The 8,963-nt window shown below is 39.9% G+C and overlaps 1 pseudogene across 1 annotated transcript; it reads right to left on the reverse strand.

The window, feature by feature from the left end:
* Positions 1-1,736: 1,736 nt before the first annotated feature.
* LOC117087274 lies at positions 1,737-2,658 on the reverse strand (annotated as a pseudogene). Its single transcript, XR_004438743.1, has one exon. The product of XR_004438743.1 is annotated as a nucleophosmin-like (transcript).
* Between the last annotated feature and the right edge of the window lie 6,305 nt (positions 2,659-8,963).

The following is an 8,963-nucleotide window of genomic DNA, read 5'->3' on the forward strand; positions in this document are numbered from 1 at the left end:
GCCCACCAGGGCCTCCCCACGTCTGCCTTTGAGGGTGCCTGCCATGGCCTGGGGGATCCTGGCCTCTTTACAGGACTGGAAGCAGAAGACAGAACAGTGTCTGTCCTGGGGTAACTTCATCGAGAGACCGCCCATGTAGAGCTGGACCCCGCAGCTAAAAAGGAAATGTGAGACAGGCTGGCACCTCTGGAAAAACTGTCTCTCAGCCTTGGTGTTCCATGCAAGGTGAAAAAAATATAGGTCCTCCAAGTTTACAGTTTGCAATCAGGCTAGTGCGTGGCCCTGCAGACTACCAGGGGAGAATTTAAAGTGGCTCCCGACTGGCACGGTCTAGGTGGCTGGCAGAGGCACATGCAGACCCTCCCTGGAGCCCGCCCTAGTGATGCTGGGTGGGTCAGTCTCCTTCCACGATATGAGCAGCATCCCTGGTCACTATCCACGAGGTGCCAGTAGCATGCACAGGTACATACAAGTGCGTGCACACACAGTTGTGACACTCAGAACTGTCTCGGGATGTCAAAATGTGTCCCTGTGGGCAGAAGTGTCCTTGGTTGAGAATCTGCCGGAGAGGAAACAACCACAGGAGGCCTCAGGATTTTGTGTTGATCAAGTTCCAAGGAAAATGACTATCTCCACCGACCGCGGTGGCTCACGCCTGGAATCCCAGCACTTGAGGCCAGGAGTTTGAGAGCAGCCTGAGCAACATAGTGAGAAACCGCATCTCTACAGGAAAAGAAAGAAGGAAGGAAGGGAGGGAGGGAGGGCGGGCGGGAGGGAAGGAAGAAAGAAAGAAAAGAAAGAGAGAAAGAGAAAGAAAGAAACAAAAGAAAAGAAAATGAGATCTCCCGTTTTAAAATTCATAAACATCACAAGACAACAATACACTATGAGACCCAGCAGAAACAACACGTACACTGTAGATACAGATACTGGAATTATCAGAGAGAATATAAAAGAACAGTGTTTTATATATCTAAAGAAATAAAAGAGATTTCTGGAAACATGAAAAAAAAAATCTTGTTTTATCACGTGATCATTCAAACCATCCTTAAGTATTATAAATACACTACAGCATTTCCAAACTTAAGCCCAAAGTGGTATAAATACATCACTCTGAATTAGTGCAGATTTGTAGTGTCTTAAAATGTAAAGATTTGCATAAATGCATAAAACAATTTGTTGTACTAATTTATTAAAATTAAAAATAGTCAAACAAAATTCAAATTCTAATATGATTACATAATTTATTTATTATTATTATACTTTAAGTTCTAGGGTACATGTGCACAGCATGCAGATTTGTTACATATGTATACATGTGCCATGTTGGTGTGCTGCACCTGTTAACTTGTCATTTACATTAGGTATATCTCCTAATACTATCCCTCCCCGCTCCCCCAACCCTACGACAGGTCCCAGTGTGTGGCATTCCCCACCCTGTGTCCAAGTGTTCTCATTGTTCAATTCCCACCCATGAGTGAGAACACACGGTGTTTGATTTTCTTTTCTTTTCTTTTTTTTAAACTTTATTAAAATACTGAGTTTTATTTCACATGTATATTTTTGTCTCCCCACCATTTCCATGTCTGACCACTGCTACTACTATGTCCTATCATAACATTGCATACTTAAAACCAAGCAAAGGGTGGAGTTCCATCTGTAAAAACTAAACAGGCATTTTGGACAACACATTCTTGGCAATGGAACCTGGACAATATTTATCAAACACGGTAGGGAAAGTTCTCACTCTGCATTATAAAAAGGACAGCCAGATATCAACTGTTACAGAAATAAAATAAGACAGAAAATTTTTAACAAATTGTTTAAACTATTTTCTTAAAGAGACTTCCTCCACTGCCAGAGATCTTGAATAGCCTCTTGGTCAGTCATCCGGAAGCAATTCTTCACATAATTGATGAACTTGGCTTCCACTTTGGGAAGAGAACCACCTTTTTCTATACTTGCTTGCATTTTTGCTTTAATGTCTTCTACAGAACTAGGTCCTTTTGGTGTTTTAGGAGTTTTTTCCTGTTTTTTGAAGGATTCTTGTCTTTTTGATCTTGGTGTGATGATGGTTTTGAGTCTTTTCCATTCTGATTTGACTTTTGTGCATTTTTGGCTGGAGTATCTCGTATAGATTTCTTCACTGGTGCTTTTTCTTCAGCTTCCTCCTCATCATCATCATCTTCTTCATCAGCAACAAGTTTTACTTTTTTATGTGGAACCTTGCTACCACCTCCAGGGGCAGACCGCTTTCCAGATACACTTAAGAGTTTCACGTCCTCCTCCTTTTCATCTTCTGACTCTGAATCTTCCTCCACAGCTACTAAGTGCTGTCCACTAATATGCACTGGTCCTGAACCACACTTCAGCCTTAAGACCACTGGTGGTGTTATTTCAAAGCCCCCAAGGGAAACCGTTGGCTGTACAGACATTTTCAAAGTTGCCAGTGTTACTTTAATTGGACTGCCTTCGTAATTCATTGCCTCTGCTTCAACAATGTGCAATTCATTCTTTGCACCAGCCCCTAAACTGACTGTTCTTAAAGATAACTGGTGCTCATGCGGATAATCTTTGTCGGCCTTTAATTCACAACTGAAAAGATAGTTCTGGGGCCTCAGGGGGCTCATGTCCATGTCCATCGAATCTTCCATCAGGTGGCGGCAAGTACTTAGGTGGGAAAGAAGGCGGACGGAGATAAAGGAACGCTGCTCCAGAGAACAGCTGTGCAGGACAGAATCACACCGGGGATGGTGTTTGGTTTTCTGTCCTTGCTATAGTTTGCTCAGAATGATGGTTTCTAGCTTGATTACATAATTTCAAATTTTCTTCCACCAATCTGTACATTTATATATTCATAATATTAATATTTCATCTAGAAATACCTACTGACTAGTTATAATTCAGTGAGATGTAAGAACAAATTGTGAGAGAATTACAGACATCATCCCACCTGAGTCTTGATCACTAACTGGCAAAGAAGCTGAGAAACAGACGCTTACCCGGCTGAGTCTTGGAGTGAGTCTGTGTATGAATTGTGGTCCCTGAACCATGGTTATAAGGAAGGGATACTGTGAGTTCATCTCCCTCACGCCCATAATTGTCATGTCACCTGTAGAAGCAGGATGGCCCTAGCCCTGGGATTGTTAGAAAAGGGAGCCACCAAGGCAAAAACTAAATGTACCTAATTCCTGAAAAAAACAGCAGAGTCGCCACAGCTGGGTTCTGAAGTTTATAATGAGTGCACTCATTTTCTTAGGTAATCTTGCACAGGTGAATTGCCTCCTCTCAGTCCTTGTCAACGAAACAGATGTTAAAGAATAACTCTAATTTCAAACTGTCTTTACATTTTCCTGTCAGATTACCAAACGTTTCCTTACTGAAAAAAATATATATACATACATACAATGGGATGAATGAATATCACAATGTTGCATACAAGAAAACAGATTAAAAAGCATGCATAGTATTTAATTCCATTCACAAAAAAAATCAAAAAGCAAACAAAACTGAGTTTCTGGCTTCAGGTAAGAGTGAAATATCTTGCTTAACAAGACTCTCACAGGAAAAATAATACATTTTTGATAAAATATGATATATAATTATATAGAAATATAATTTATATGTAACACATATGGTATAATACATGGGTGGGTAAGACGTGAATAAGAATTTCAGCTTTGTCCACTGTAGGGGAGATAGGGTTTGGGACTGGAGTTGAGTTCAAATTAAGTTCTTCTAGAAAAATAATAATACTCCTCAAGAAACACAACAGCATTCAGAGTCTCTATAATTGTTATTATAGTTTCCAGCACATAATTTTAAAATTCATGAGATGTGTGAAAAAAGCAGGATAATGTAATTCATATACAAGACTAAAACTAAACAGGCATTAGATGCTGTCTCCAAGATGTTCAAGGTGTTGTAATAAGATGACAAGAATTGGAAAGCAGCTATTATAAGTATGGTCATGGAGGTAAAGAAAAATATTCTCATAATGATTGAGCAGATGTGGGATCTCAGCAGAGAAATGGAAATTATAAAAGAACCAAATAGAAAGATGATAATAAAAAAGTACTGTTGAGAGGATCAGCTGATTAGAAACAGAAGAAATAAACTTGAAGATGGAGCCCTAGAAATTAACCAATCTGAAGACAATGTTTCAGATGAATGAGAAAAATGAAAAGAGCCTTACAGATCTGTGAGATGACTCAGTCCTACTAGACAAGGCCTGCCTTTCCAAGTATCGAGTCCACAGTGCAGCTGACCTACTCCTGCCTGAGCATTTCAGCTGTGGCCCGCATTCTTCTGAGAGCCTGGCTCCAGAGGCCAATGGTTCACCCTGGGGCTCCTGCCACAGTCACTACTGCCACTGCTATTGCTGCCACAAGGCCAAGGAGGAAGTGTGGAGACCAGGCACTTTCATGCACCCCAACAGTGGAATCCACCCTGTTTTTGAGGAAGGGAGGTGGCAAGTGGGCCACAACGTTTCACAGCTGCCAGCCTCCAATGCACCCACTGACGGGGGGGCCTATCCTCCCCAGTAACAGGCCCATCACATAGCCACACTGCCCTTGCCTAGGTGTTTTGGTTTCAGCTGCGCACTCTTCTGAGGCATTGCAACTGCAAAAAACCAGCTCAGTGCAGAGCTGCCTGACGTGGAATTCCCTCCCCAGCTGCTGGCAGAGCAATTGACTCTGATGGAAGGGGTGAGCAGCTCTGCTCCTTAGGGCAGGGCAGGGCAGGGTCAGGCCATGCCTCTGGCACCAGCTGTCTCAGACCAGCCATTCCCTGACTAGAGTCTAGTGATCTGGGTCTTATCCCAGCTCCACATTTCACCAACTGTGCGACTTGGATGAGTTTCTTCACCCACCAGCCTTCCCTGTCCATATGCAGACAGTGGGTATGGGACACAAACAGTGCCAACTGCAAAGGGTGACTGGGCACATCAAATGAGACGGGACAGATAGGAAGAAAAGTGGAGGCCTGGCCCGTTTGTTGGTGGAGGTGCTCAAAGCAAGCAGGTCTATAGGTCACCCACCCATCTGCCCAGGAGCCTCACCTGCCTCAGCACTTATTAGGCACCTGATGTATAGAGATTCTATGGCAGACACCCAACAGAGCCCTTAGTTGTGGCTGCCACATGATTCTCCCATCTTGCTCCCAAAGTGCGGGGATTATAGGCATAAGCCATCACCCAAACTTAAATTTTTGTTGTTTTTATATGCTTTAATTACTTTCTCTTTTTCTTCTGTGTATCTACTACAGTTTTTTTTTTCCTGGTGGTTGTCATAAGACTTATGTAAAACATCTTGTATCTTAACAATCTTGTTTAGGATGACAATTTAACTTCTATGCATAGAAAAACTTTACAAATTTTCTCCCTTTCATAGATTTTATACTATATATGTCAAACTTTACAACTTTTTATGTTATGTGTCCATTAGCAAATTATTGTAGTTATTTCATTTTTAATATTTTTTATAGATTTTTTACTAAAGTTCAAAGTGACTTGTGCAAAACCACTACAGTGTTAGAGTGTTCTAAATTTCACTAAGCATTTACCATTTTCAGTAACATTTATACTTTAATGTTTTTCATATTATTTACATTCGATCATATCAATATGAAGACTGCCTTTTAGCATTTCTTGCAAGACAGGTTGAGGTGTGATAAATTCCCTCACCTTCTTTTTTGTCTCGAAATGTTGGAATGTCTTGACCTCTATTATTTCTAAAGAACAGCTTTGTTGGTTAAACTCTTCTTAATTGTCAGTTTTTTTCCTTCTTTCAGCATTTTGAATATATGTTCTCCCAGTTTTCTTGCAAAGTTTCTGCTGAAAAATCCACTGATACCATTATAAAGATTTCCTTCTATGTGAAGAATTTATCTCGTGCTGCTTTCAAGATTTGTGCTTTATCTTTGTGTTTTGACGATCATAATATGTCCAAGGGCAAACTTTATTAGGTTCTTCTTGCTGTAGGTATTTTGAGCCTCAGAAAGCTGGATGTTCATATTCTTTTCTAGATTTGGAAAGTTTTAAGATGAAGGGGTAGCCTGCCCCTCCACACCTGTGGGTGTTTCTCATCAGGTGGGACAAGAGATTGAGAAAAGAAATAAAAGACAGAGATAAAGTATAGAGAAAGAAAAGTGGGCCCAGGGGACCGGCACTCAGCACAGACCCACGCCGGCACCGGTCTCTAAGTTCCCTCAGTATTTATTGATCATTATCTCTACCATCTCGGAGAGGGGAATGTGGCAGGACAATAGGGTAATAGTGGGGACAGGGTCAGCAGGAAAACATGTGAACAAAGGTCTCTGTGTCATAAATAAGTTTAAGGAAAGGTGCTGTGCCTTGATGTGCATGCACACAAACATCTGGGTGCAATAAAGAGCAGTATTGCTGCCAGCATGTCTCACCTCCAGCCTTAAGGTGGTTTTCTCCTATCTCAGTAAATAGAACATACAATCGGATTTTACACCAAGACATTCTATTCCCAGGATGAGCAGGAGACAGATGCCTTCCTCTTGTCTCAACTGCAAAGAGGCCTTCCTCTTTCACTCATCCTCCTCAGCACAGACCCTTTATAGTGTCGGGCTGGGGGATGGCCAGGTCTTTCCCTTCCCACGAGGCCATATCTCAGGCTATCACATGACAAGAAACCTTGGACAATATCTGGCTTTCCTAGGCAGAGGTCCCTGTGGCCTTCTGCAGTGTATTGTGTCTCTGGGTACTTGAGATGAGAGAATGGCGATGACTTTTACCAAGCATACTGCCTTCAAGCACTGTTTTTAACAAAGCACATCCTGCTCAGCCCTAAATCCATTAAACCTTGAGTCAACACAGCACATGTCTCTGTGGCACAGTGTTGGGGCTAGGGTTATAGATTAACAGCATCTCAAGGCAGAAGAATTTCTCTTAGTACAGAACAAAATGGAGTCTCTTATGTCTACTTTTTTCTACATAGGCACAGTAACAGTCTGATCTCTCTTTCCTTTCCCCACATGAGAAATTATATATTTAAATTCCTTTTCCTCTTTCTCCCTTTTTCTGAAATTTCTGAAATGTGTACATTTGTTCACTTTATGGTTGGTTATTTTTAAATAGCCTGTCTTTGAGTTTGCTGAATTTTTCTTCTTTAGGATTGAGTCTCCTGTGAAACATTTCTATTCTATTTTTTCAGTTCTGCTACTGTTTATTCCAGTTCCAATTTCTGTATAATTTTTTTGACTTGCTCAATCTCTTGATTTAGTGGCACACATAGAGTGAATGAATTAGCTCTTAGTTGTGGCAAAATTAGTAAGACTGATCTTGCTTATAGAAATAGGATCTTAATACTTCATTTTCAGAACACTTTAAAACCCAAGCCACAGTTTTTCTTTCAAGGATATGGAAAGCATTCCTCATTCAAATCTGATTATGCTTTTATAAAATATGTACCTCATTTTTATTAGTCATTATCTTCATGCTGGATTCTAATATTCTTTTTGATGTCGATGTGTTCAATGATATAAACTTATATAGAGAAAATTCCTTCCTTCTCAATTTATGAACAAAAATGTTAAAAGCAACATTTTTGATGTGGTAGGAAGACATTTATATGACATACACAGCTACTGCCTTAAACTGGCAAAAATAACAAAAGAAAAAATTGTTATTTATCCTTTAAGTAATGAGTCTCTATTTGCTATAAATCTATAAATATTTTAAATATATTTCCTTCTACTGCAATAAAAATTAAGATAACCCTCTGTTTAACAGCTTATGAAGATGCTAATTTTATAAGGAAATAAAAAAGATTGACTTGCCTCCTGAATGTCTAGTGATAAACTGAATCCTAATTTCCCTCCCTCAAGAACATAAAAATGATGTAAAGTGTATCAAGTATGTAACAAGTTAATATTAAAAATGATTCTTCATATGGTCTTTTGTAATCAATGTAAAAAGAATGTAAAAATGTGTTTTTGCTTGAAGATTTAGTGACTGTCCAAGGAATCACAATTTTTGAGCTTTTATATCCAGAGAACTATACTATGTGAAAATACTATAATGCCTCATATGAAAAAGCACAGCAATAAAATTCCACATGTGGCTGGGCATGGTGGCTCAAGCCTGTAATCCTAGGACTTTGGGAGGCCGAGAGAGGTGGATCACCTGAGGTCAGGAGTTTGAGATCAATCTGACCAACACGGTGAAACCCCGTCTCTACTAAAAATACAAATATTAGCCAGGCGTGGTGGCAGGTGCCTGTAATCCCAGCTACTTGGGAGGCTGAGGCAGGAGGATCGCTTGAACCCGGGAGGTGGAGCTTACAGTGAGCCGAAATTGCACCACTGCACTCCAGCCTGGGCGACAGAGCCAGACTCCGTTTCAAACAAACAAACAAATTATCTCATTGTTTTGACTTTAGATTATTCTCTATATTAAACATTCTTGTTAAATGTAAAGTTTGAAAAATTTAGTGCCTTTGTACTTTATCGTGGAAATTCTCTGATGTTTATTTAGACTTGATTTTTGAATACTTCTTCACATTTATTGCATTTGAAAAATTTCCCTATGGAAGAATTCTCTGCGAATTCTGGTTATTTCTAAGGTTTATATTTTAGATCAAACTCTTTCTATGTCCGTTACATGTATAGTATTTCTCTAGTATGAATTATCTGATCTGAGTAAAATGTGAACTATAGTAAAAGGCAAAAGAGCACACAGCACATAGAAAGCAAATCTGTTTTATTCAATAAGATAAATTAATAATCTGTTTTCTATTTTAAAGAAAGTGTGAGGGATTTTTTTCTAGCTAGTCATCATCCTTTATTTATTTTTATTTATTTTTTTGAGATGGAATTTCACTTTTTTTGCCCAGGCTGGGGTTCAATGGCATAATCTCAGCTCACCGCAATCTCTGCCTCCCGGATTCAAGTGATTCTCCTGCCTCAGCCTCCCAGGTAGCTGGGATTACAGG

The sequence above is a fragment of the Trachypithecus francoisi genome, unplaced genomic scaffold (genome assembly GCF_009764315.1).
Source record: "Trachypithecus francoisi isolate TF-2019V2 unplaced genomic scaffold, Tfra_2.0 Contig00638, whole genome shotgun sequence".
NCBI lineage: Eukaryota > Metazoa > Chordata > Mammalia > Primates > Cercopithecidae > Trachypithecus > Trachypithecus francoisi.